The sequence below is a fragment of the Silene latifolia genome, chromosome 9, assembly GCF_048544455.1.
Source record: "Silene latifolia isolate original U9 population chromosome 9, ASM4854445v1, whole genome shotgun sequence".
In the NCBI taxonomy this organism is placed as follows: Eukaryota; Viridiplantae; Streptophyta; class Magnoliopsida; order Caryophyllales; family Caryophyllaceae; genus Silene; species Silene latifolia.
The window spans coordinates 66,899,909-66,911,455 of NC_133534.1; the positions used below are offsets into that span (position 1 = coordinate 66,899,909).

At 39.6% G+C, this 11,547-nt stretch overlaps 1 non-coding gene across 1 annotated transcript; it reads right to left on the reverse strand.

Annotated features, from left to right (window-relative positions):
- Positions 1-363: 363 nt before the first annotated feature.
- On the reverse strand, positions 364-470 carry LOC141604390 (small nucleolar RNA R71). The gene has a single exon (XR_012526091.1). It is a non-coding gene; the product is annotated as a small nucleolar RNA R71 (small nucleolar RNA).
- Positions 471-11,547: the final 11,077 nt, after the last annotated feature.

Here is an 11,547-nt window from a genome sequence, read left to right on the forward strand (position 1 = left end):
TTTTCATCACATTCCGTAACAACCGAGGAGAACCTACCTAATGATACTCCCACAGCACAACATTTAACCGGAAATTTTATTGCCAAATCCGCATTTATTCAATTAGTCGAAAGAAGCCAATTTGGGGGGATGCCTAGTGAAGACCCTCACTCTCACATGGAGACTTTTTGTGACTATTGTGATGCGATTTCTCAAACCGGTGTAACTCAAGACCAAATTCGATGGGTCTTATTTCCTTTTTCTCTAATTGGAACCGCGAAACAATGGTTGAAAGGCCTTGATAAGTCTACTCTTGGAATTGATTCTTGGAAGAAGTTGGCTCTAGCTTTCTACAAAAAGTTCTATCCACCGGAAAAGACTAATATGCTAAGAGCTCAAATTACGGGCTTTAAGCAAAGAGATGAAGAATCTTTGTATGAAGCTTGGGAGCGATTCAAGGGAATTTGTCGCTCATGTCCTCATCATGGACTTAGCAAGTGGTTCTTGGTACAACAATTTTGGAATGGTCTTTATGAAGATTCAAGAAACATTCTCAACATGGGATCAAATGGAATGTTCACCGAAGTTGATGACAATCAAACATGGAACAAGATTGAGGAAATGGCGGTCCATAACTCACAATATAGTAGACCTCGCAAGGCTACTAGAGGAGGAAAGCATGAAGTGGACTCTATTACTCAATTGGGTGCTCAACTTAGTGCTCACATTGATACCATCAATTTGAAGTTCGAAAAAGCTATGGCTATACTTGAAAAAGCCTCAAAATAACCAAAGCATCATGTTAATGCCATGACGGCATCTTCATCAATCCCAAGTGGGATATGTGAGAATTGTGGAACTTTGGGACATGACCAAAGTTAATGTAGGGGAACAAATGAACAAGTGAATGCTTTTCAAGCATACAAGAGTGGTACCCCTTACTCCAATTATTACAATGAAAACACCAAATTCCACCCAAATCTCTCATACAAAAGCCAAAATGTTCAAAACCCTCAACCAACATACACCCCACCTGCCATGAGAAACCAAAATCAAAGAACCTTTTACAACCAAAACCAAGGTTACCAAAATCAAACTCCATACAATCAACAAAATGACCAAGGTTTTGATGTTCAAAAAGCGGTCCTCCAAATGCAAAAGAATCAAGAAGAGTTTTTCACTCAAATGCAAAAGGATAGTCAAGCAAAGGAAATCACCATCAACAACATCCTAGCCCAAACCAAAATGTTGGAAACCCAATTGACTCAACTAGCATCCTCAAGCTCACAAAGACAAAAGGGGCAATTACCACCTCAAAGTAATCCCCCGTGACATGAAACGGTTAGTGCCATTCACTTGAGGAGTGGTACGAGTTATGAAGCACCGAAGAAGCAAGTTGAGGATGAAGATATGGAAGCTAGTGACAAAGAAGAAGTTGTGCAAAACTCCAAGGATGGAGAAAAATCAAAAGAAGAAGGTTCGAAGAAAAATGAAGACAAGGCCAAGGAGAAGGAACCCATTGTGATTAGACTTCCTTTTCCGAGTCGTCAAGCCAAGCCCAAATTTGATGACCAACATGGAAAATTTATGGAGATTGTGAAGAATTTGGAAGTCTCTATTCCTTTCACGGAATTAATTAATCACGTACCGGCCTATGCAAAATACATGAAAGACATCCTTACGAAGAAGAAGTCGATCCGGAAGCTTGAGACTATCGCCTTCACTAAGGTGAGTAGTTCAATACTTCAAGGGAGTTCACCTCCAAAACTTAAAGATCCGGGAAGCTTCTCAATACCGTGTACCATTGGCGACACCACGATCAATAAAGCCTTACTGTTGGGGCTGGTGTCCTTTAAAGTTAGTGCAAGGACTTATAAATCTCTAAAAGGATCAAAGGGTATACTTTTGTAACATAATCAGTTGGTCCACGTTTATCAATAACGGTTGGCTTGCTAGATAAGTTTGACGCGGTGATCAACTGGTCCCTAAAAGTCATACCTATAGGATACGTTTGAGAGATGTGACGGTATGAAAATACAGTCATGTAGATGCCAAATTTGACTAAATAATAATGTGATGTTGAGATATTTTATTTAATACGGATTAAATAATAATGGCTAAGGCGAATTAAGCAGTTAATTCGTAAATTGAATATAAGCGTTTTATATTTAATTAAATGTATATTGAATATAATTATACAATATCGTCTTTGTCGGACATGTATTAATGTTTCAACTAATCCGTATTATTAGTTGATGCTTTAATAACCGATAACCGATGACGATTTATAACAAAACCGCGTCATATACATTTTAGCGATTTGCGAACCAGACCATGAGCTAAAACTAAAAGGAAGTGGAAGCCCACTTCCCAAGAGAGCCCATGGCCGGCCGGTTGAGAGAGAACAAAAGAGAGGTTCTCCTCTCTTTTGTGACCTAATTCATTTTGATAAAAATTTTAGGGTTTTGAGAGACATTTTTCCTCTCTAAACCTAGATCTCTCATCTAAAGAAAAACTCACAAAATAATCCTCTCAATATTGCAAGGCAATTAGAGGATTCTTTCTAGCACAAGGGCATTTCTCGGACGATCTTGGGTGCATCATTTAGGAGGAGATCTACTTTGATCTCTCATTGCCAATTTGCACTAGGACCGAAGGTTAATTCTTATCTTTATCGTTTCTCTGTTGTTTTCGTTTATGACTATAAATCACGTATTAAATTTGCGTTATAATCCTTCAAATTATGGGTTTTATACGGATATTACCCTACAAGTGGTATCAGAGCGAGGCCACGTAATTTTTTCTATGTGATTTTCATAAAATGAATTTTGAATCGATGGATTTTTGTCTATTTTTCATTTCGGCTGCCAATTTTTCCTCTCGGCATTTTTTTTTGCTGCGTTTTTTTTGCCTTGGGAACCGTGTCAAGTATACACGGTATTGGTTGTTGTTTGTCTTGTTTACGATTTGATCTTTGCATATTGTTTTTGTAATCGATATTCATTACAATATGTTAAAGATCTATCTTTGTTTGTAATCGATATTCATTACACGGCTGATTTTTTTTTACACGGCTGAATTCTTTTGTGTGCATTGGAAATTATGCCTTGTGACGATCTTTTGTTTTGTTTTCGTTTTGTTCTTTGCGAATTGTTGTTTTAAACGATAATTATAACAATTTGTGAAGATCATGTCAATTGTAATTTTGCTTCAATACGGATTATGTTTAATTTACAATTGGCTTTTACAAATCTATTTTGTTTGTCTTGATGAAGCTCACGTTTTTTTGAGCCGATTGTTTTTTTTTTGAGCTCTCGGTTTTTAGCTCCAAAATAATAAAAAAAAATTCGTGGGTACTGTTCACGCCCAGCAGTAAAAGAAAAAAAAAAAAATTTCTGTTTTTTTTCGGCCATTTATTGCATAATACGGATTTATGCACTCGCTTGATAGTGAAACGGTTCACCCACGAACAATTTAGTTACTTTAAAACGATTTAAAGTAACGGATTATCATGAATTAAAATTAAGTTGATGAAGCGGTTTTGTCACATAATTTTAATTGTTAAAAGGTGGTTTGGATAATTTAACATAATTACGGAATTATGTCACGAATAAATTTAATTTAGTTGATGCATTTTATTTATCGTTTTTGATTATTTTGAATGCTTTTAATTACGTATTTATTTATTTTTACAATCGGTTGTAACTTAGTGTGGCCTTAGTAGAACGTGTTACCGTAATGATGGAACACGGTCTTGGTTGTATTTTGAGATCTCGTATCTCCCTTTTTATTTCTTTTAATTACAGTTTTTATTTAGAATGTAAATAGGTTTATATTTTGTAAATTTTAATTGTAATTTTGAGAAGACTAAAGATGGAGAATGGATGCTCACTCCCGCTACTTGGATCAAGATGGAACATCAAGACAAACTTCTCGGGTCCAATAGTGGATTCCAAAGTTGTTTTATGTTCTTTTTATTAGGATAGGCCACACTAGGAATTTTTATTTACGTATTGCATTCTTTTATTTATTTTTCGTTACGATAATATGCATCATATTCCGCCTAAAAACCAAACCACCTAATTATTGCATGAAAACTGACACATATAGAGGTCACGAGTTAGTTTTCTTTGACATTCTTATGTCACATGATTTTAAGCCATCACCCAAATTAATTCATTCACGCAGACGCTAGTTATTCGTTCACTTAATATGAATTATAATTTAGTTGATGGGATCTTCCTCGTATAAACAAAAATTGAGAATAGTCTTTATAGGTCAAACTCCAATGAGTCCCTTCTTCGTCAGTAGGCATAATATGACCCCTTCTACGTCGGGTAAGTTGGAACCGATTGACCTATTTTATCTCAACACTATGGTCACTAAATGACGATCCCGTGATCATGGTGGACTATAGATAGGATTTCTTGAAATCTATCGACCAAGAGTTCTTACGGAAGAATTAGCTAAACAGTTGGCTTATCAATTTACGGAAATTGAGTCTTGGGATCACTTGTATTATTCTTGAGGGAGATCAATTATGCAAGTGCAATGAGTCTACACGTTAAAATGAATTTTAAATAGACTTAAATCACCTCGATGAGTTGCTTATTTCGTTTTTGTTTTTCTTCCTTTTTCAGTGTAGAACACGATCATTTAAACTGCTAATAACATAATGGCTGGCCGTGATGACGACCCAATGCCAAGTGTCACGTTGGACCGTGAGTCCCGGCCGGATCTTCATGGATCGAGATGAATCGATCTACTCGGATCGAAGAATGATGGATCAAACTTTCACGGATCGGGAGGCGGCATTACGGAATGCCGCCATTGCGATGGGAAGCTCAAATATCTTATTGAGCCCATCCCACCAAACCCAGGCCCCACGGCTGAAATAAACGAGATCGACAAGTATAACGATTTCGCCATGGAAGCGGGTGCGGTAAAGAACGTACTTATTTTTGCAATGGAATCCAATTTGCAGAAACGCTTCATAGCCCAAAGTGCAAACAAGATTTTCACTACGCTCACTAAGGAATTCTCGAAAGCACCGAGAATCGTGACCTATGAGCTTACCAGTCGCTTCTTTGAGGCGAAACTCCAGAGGGGCCAACCGGTTAGCCCACACATTCTCAGCATGATTGAGAATGTCGAGAAACTGGAGACGCTTGATTGTAAAATCAGCGAGAACATTGTGATTGACCGCATGCTTCATTCACTCCATGATGGCTTTGCGCTCTTTAGAGCCAATTACTATATGAATGATTTGAAGAAAAGTCCTCACGCACTACACTCCCTTCTCGTACAGACCGAGAAGGACATGAAGTTTAGTGGGAGCCTTAAACAGGATGTTCTCGTTGTAACAAACAAGGGCAAGGGTAAGGGCAAAGTTCAGCCAGGCCTAGCAGTAGGTAAACCGAAGTTTAAGAAGTAGGGATCAGGTAAGAGTGGGCCTGGTGAGGAAAGTAACTCATCAGGCGCGACAAAGAGCAAAACCGAAAACATGGAATGCCATCATTGCCACAAGACTGGGCATTGGAGGCGTACATGTCCTGTTTATCATGAGGACATAAAAGCAGGTCGCGTTAAACCTGTTGGTATGTCTTCTCCTTCTACTTTTATTCATATGATTGAGATTAACCACGCAAGTTACGGAACTTGGGTACTTGATACTGGTTGTGGTTCTCATCTGTGTAATCATGTGCAGGGGCTCCGAAACATCGAACCCCTCGTAAAGGGTGAGGTCGACCTGCGTGTCGGGAATGGAGCACGAGTGGCTGCCGTCTCGAGGGGAACATACGTGATCCAGCTTCCTAGCGGATTTGAGTTATTTTTATATAACTGCTATTATGTACCCAGTCTTTCTAAAAACATTATTTCGGTTTACGCACTTGACAAACTTGGATTTTCATTTGTAATAGAGAATAATACTTGCATTTTCTCATTACACGATATGATTTATGGCAAGGCAGTCTCCATGAACGGAATTTATGTTTTAGATCAGACCACCGAAATATTACACGTAATGAATAAAAAGTTAAAGGTTGGTGACAAAGATCAAACGTATCTATGGCACTGCCGTATGGGACACATTAATGAGAAACGCGTTAAACAGCTCATCAAGAATGGAGCTATCTCGGCCTTTGATTTTCAATCATTTGGCACGTGTGAATCATGTCTCATCGGCAAGATGACTCGGATTTCCTTCAAAGGTGTTGGAATGCACGCTGCTGACCTATTAGGACTCATACACACGGATGTATGTGGTCCTATGTCAATCACCGCACGAGAAGGCTATAGGTATTTCATCACTTTCACGGACGATTTAAGTAGATATGGCTATGTCTACTTAATGAAGCACAAAAGTGAATCCTTTGAGAAATTCAAAGAATACCGAGAATAGGTACAGAACCTATTGGGTAGAAAGATTAAAACACTACGTTCGGATCGTGGTGGCGAGTATCTTTCTCACGAGTTTGATCAACACCTTAAAGACGGTGGGATTGCCTTACGATTAACTCCACTGGAACACCTCAGTTGAATGGTGTGTTCGAACGGAGAAATCGAACACTACTTGATATGGTTCGATCCATGATGAGTCACACCGTGTTGCCTGACTCATTATGGGGTTATGCTCTTCTGTCAGCTCCTCTAATACTTAACCGAAGTCCGTCTAAAGCTGTTGACAAGACTCCATATGAACTATGGAAGGGAACGGTCCCTAACTTGTCCTTTATACGGGTTTGGGGCTGCGAGGCTTATGTCAAGTGGAGACACGAGGATAAGCTCGGCCCGCGATCGGTCAAGACATACTTTATAGGTTATCCTAAAGGAACACTTGGTCATTACTTTTATTCGCCAACCGAACAACGTGTTTTTGTTGCGGCTAGTGCGACATTCTTGGAGAAGGAATTTCTCGAGAATGCAAAGAGTGATAGAACCTTCGACCTGTCGGAGATTCCAGAACCAAATACCGAGCAACCATTGGAGGAACCAATTCCTTCAATCCCGGCTGCGGTGAATATTCCTGAGGAACCTAGGAGGTCGGGAAGAGTCTCTATTCCTCCAGACAGATACATTGGTATGGTCGAGGATTATGACATAGATGACGTTCTACTCTTAACGAGTAGTGAACCCGCAACCTATAAAGGTGCCATGACTAGTTCCGACTCAAAGCTATGGCTTGAGGCCATGCAATCCGAGAAGGACTCTATGTATGAGAACAACGTATGGGATCTTGTTGACTTACCTGCTAAGGTTCGTCCCCTTCAATGCAAATGGCTTTACAAGATAAAGCATTCTGTGGAAGGTCAACAAGATATCTATAAAGCACGACTAGTTGCTAAAGGTTTCACCCAAGTGCCAGGTTTGCACTACGATGAGATTTTTGCACCCGTAGTCATGCTGCGTTCCATTCGGATTATCTTAGCGATTGCCGCTTTTCATGACTATGAAATTTGGCAAATGGACGTGAAAACCGCCTTCTTAAACGGTTTTTTGGAGGAAGAGTTGTACATGGTACAACCCGAAGGTTTCATCGATCCAGAACATCCTAAGAAAGTGTGCAAGCTTAAGCGTTCCATTTATGGACTTAAGCAAGCATCTCGGAGTTGGAATCATCGCTTCGACCAAGTGATTAAAGAAAATGGGTTTACTCGATCCGTCGAGGAACCATGTCTTTATATTAAGTCGAGTGGGAGCAAGATTATCTTCCTAATATTGTATGTCGATGACATACTCCTGATTGGGAATGACATACCTCTCTTAACTTCGGTGAAAGTATGGTTGAAAAACCATTTCCAGATGAAAGATCTGGGAGAGGCACAAAGAATTCTAGGCATCCGTATCTATCGAGATAGATCACGACGGATGTTATCTCTCAGTCAGGAGTCTTATATAGACAAAGTCCTAGAGAGATTCAGCATGACTAACTCCAAGAAGGGGTTTCTTCCTATGGCTCCAGGGGTGCATTTGAGCAAGTCTCGGTCACCGAGAGACAGGAAGAGAAAGAGCGCATGACACGGATTCCTTATGCCTCGGCTATAGGATCAATCATGTATGCCATGATATGCACACGTCCGGACGTGGCATATGCATTAAGTATGACAAGTCGATTCCAACACCATCCAGGTGAATCACATTGGATGGCTGTCAAGAACATTCTTAAGTACCTACGGAGGACTAAAGATTGGGCATTGACATATGGAGGCGAACAAAAGCTATGCGCAACCGGTTACGCAGATGCTAGCTTCCAAACGGATCATGATGACTCGAAATCTCAGTCTGGATTCGTTTTTACTCTTAATGGCGCTGCAGTCAGCTGGAAGAGTTCCAAACAAACTGTTACAGCAGATTCTACGACTGAGTTCGAGTACTATGCCGCGTCTGAAGCTACAAAGGAAGCGAAATGGATGCGTCAATTCTTACATGGACTATCTGTAGTGCCTAGTTCGAATGACCCGATCACCATCTATTGCGACAATAGAGGTGCCATCTTCTAAGCTAAGGAGCCAAAGTCTAGCAACAAGTCTAGACATGTACAACGGAAAGCTCATCTAATCCGAGATTACGTGGAGCAAAAGGAAGTAGTGATAGAAAAGATTGCTACAGATGATAACATAGCAGATCCTCTCACTAAACCATTACGACAAGATAAGCATGAAGGGCATGTTAATTCCATGGGAATTAAACGTGTTCCTAAGTTGTAGTACTCTTTTATGGATTAGATTCATTCTCTTTTGTACTCTATACGACATCATCGTTTTGATATTTATATATTTTGTTTTTCATGTGGAATTGTACGACAATTTTTGAACACCACAAAGTGAACTGAACAAACATTATATTTTTCAGTCCTTAATTGCCCACATGAGCTGATAACTCTGGCAATTATTTTGTGACGTTGGTTGATGGTGGGTTCAACGAGCCATAAGTCAACCGGTTGACTGACCAATCGCAGAGGCGAGTTATACGGATATCTCGTAGGACACAATTGTGACATCGACGTGGAGTCCTAAATGTTTTATAACATTCGGTGCCCAGTCGTGGATAGGACGTCCATGGTGATCCTAAGAGTCGATTCTTTTGACTATCGACTGTCTCTTGAGACTAAGGCAGATTTTGGGTGACTTTGGTTTCTTTCTCACGGTCATCCGTAACAGGGGGCCAAGTAGATTTTTTCTGGGTCATTTCATGCTGTGCTTAGATCGGAAGGAGTTCGAGTTGAAGGAAATATTCAGCCTTTATCAGGTACACGATATTTCTCAGGGCCACTCGAGGAGCTGTAACTGAAATGCATGGCCATGCTCGAATACGAATTCGTTTTATCAGTTAAGTTACTCTCTAGTCGGGGAAACCACTCTAGATACAGATCGATTGTAAAATACGACCTTTGCGGATCCGGATCTGCAAATTGTTTTACATTGAGTGGGAGAAATTTTAAATGGATATGAGAATCGGTTATCGCACATACACTTGTACGGACAAGTGGGAGTTTGTTGGAGCTGTGTCCTCCAGTGAGTGCGGATAACGTCATTGCACATACACTTGTACGGACAAGTGGGAGCTTGTTGGGGCTGGTGTCCTTTACAGTTAGTGCAAGGACTTATAAATCTCTAAAAGGATCAAAGGGTATACTTTTGTAACATAATCAGTTGGTCCACGTTTATCAATAACGGTTGGCTTGCTAGATAAGTTTGACGTTATTGTCATACAGATGGCGGTGATCAATTGGTCCCTAAAAGTCACACCTATAGGATACGTTTGAGAGATGTGACGGTATAAAAATACAGTCATATAGATGCCAAATTTGACTAACCAGTTAGTCCGAGTTATTTGACTAGTAATTAGTCGAAAATGTGATGTTGAGATATTTTATTTAATACGGATTAAATAATAATGGCTAAGGCGAATTAAGCAGTTAATTCGTAAATTGAATATAAGCGTTTTATATTTAATTAAATGTATATTGAATATAATTATACAATATCGTCTTTGTCGGACATCTATTAATGTTTCAACTAATCCGTATTATTAGTTGATGCTTTAATAACCGATAACCGATGACGATTTATAACAAAACCGCGTCATATACATTTTAGCGATTTGCGAACCAGACCATGAGCTAAAACTAAAAGGAAGTGGAAGCCCACTTCCCAAGAGAGCCCATGGCCGGCCGGTTGAGAGAGAACAAAAGAGAGGTTCTCCTCTCTTTTGTGACCTAATTCATTTTGATAAAAATTTTAGGGTTTTGAGAGACATTTTTCCTCTCTAAACCTAGATCTCTCATCTAAAGAAAAACTCACAAAATAATCCTCTCAATATTGCAATGCAATTAGAGGATTCTTTCTAGCACAAGGGCATTTCTCGGACGATCTTGGGTGCATCATTTAGGAGGAGATCTACTTTGATCTCTCATTGCCAATTTGCACTAGGACCGAAGGTTAATTCTTATCTTTATCGTTTCTCTGTTGTTTTCGTTTATGACTATAAATCACGTATTAAATTTGCGTTATAATCCTTCAAATTATGGGTTTTATACGGATATTACCCTACACTTACGTGATCTAGGGGCTAGTGTGAGTGTTATGCCGTACTCGGTAAGTAAAAGGTTAGGGATGGGAGAGCTTAAATGCACCAATATCACACTCCAAATGGCCGATAGATCGACGAAGACACCATTGGGGATATGGGAAGATGTTCCCATAAGAGTTGGGAAATTTTTCATCCCGGTGGACTTTGTCATTATTGACATGAAAGAAGACTCCAATATTCCAATCATTCTAGGTAGACCTTTCTTGCACACCGCGGGTGCGGTGATAGATGTGAAGCATGGAGAGCTCACTCTAGAAGTGGGAGATGAGAGCATAACTTTCAATCTTGACAAGACCATGAGAGCTCCCTGTTTGCATGAACCATGTTTTATGCTTGATCATTATAGCCGGAAGGATGATAGGAAGAAGTCGGAATTCCAATGGATGAAGAAAGTCGATGATGCTCCATTCAAAGAGCAAGGAAATTGTAACCAAGAGAGCTTGAAAAGCTCACCAAAGTCAAGCACTGAAGAAGATGGCCTCATTGGCCAAAAAGAGAAAATGGGAGAGTTGTCTCTATCAACTCAAGAGATCTTTAGTTACGAAGTAGATGAAGTTTGTGGTCTATGGGACGATGAGTTTGAAGGGATTTTCAATCCCTACATTGGTAATGCTATCGATCAAGACCAACATGAAGGACAACAAGTTTAAAGATCTTTTAAGGATCTTTATCATGACAACGAACAAGCTTTTGACTCCTTCTTCAAGTTGTTGAGTAACATCAACAACACCTTGGACATGCCCCCATGTCATCTCACTAAGGATGAGAGTTTGGTGGAGTCCTCTCCAAACCACCATTTGTAAATATTTCTAACTCCCTAACTTGCATTTCAATTCTTACATTGCATTTTTGTCATCTTTGGATTTTTATGCTTTGATCAAGATATTTATCATTTTTGAGAGAAGTGAGGGAGGGACTAATGATTTTATTGATGTGTAGTGCTTTAGCTTAGTGTGGGGATAACAATTGCCTAGG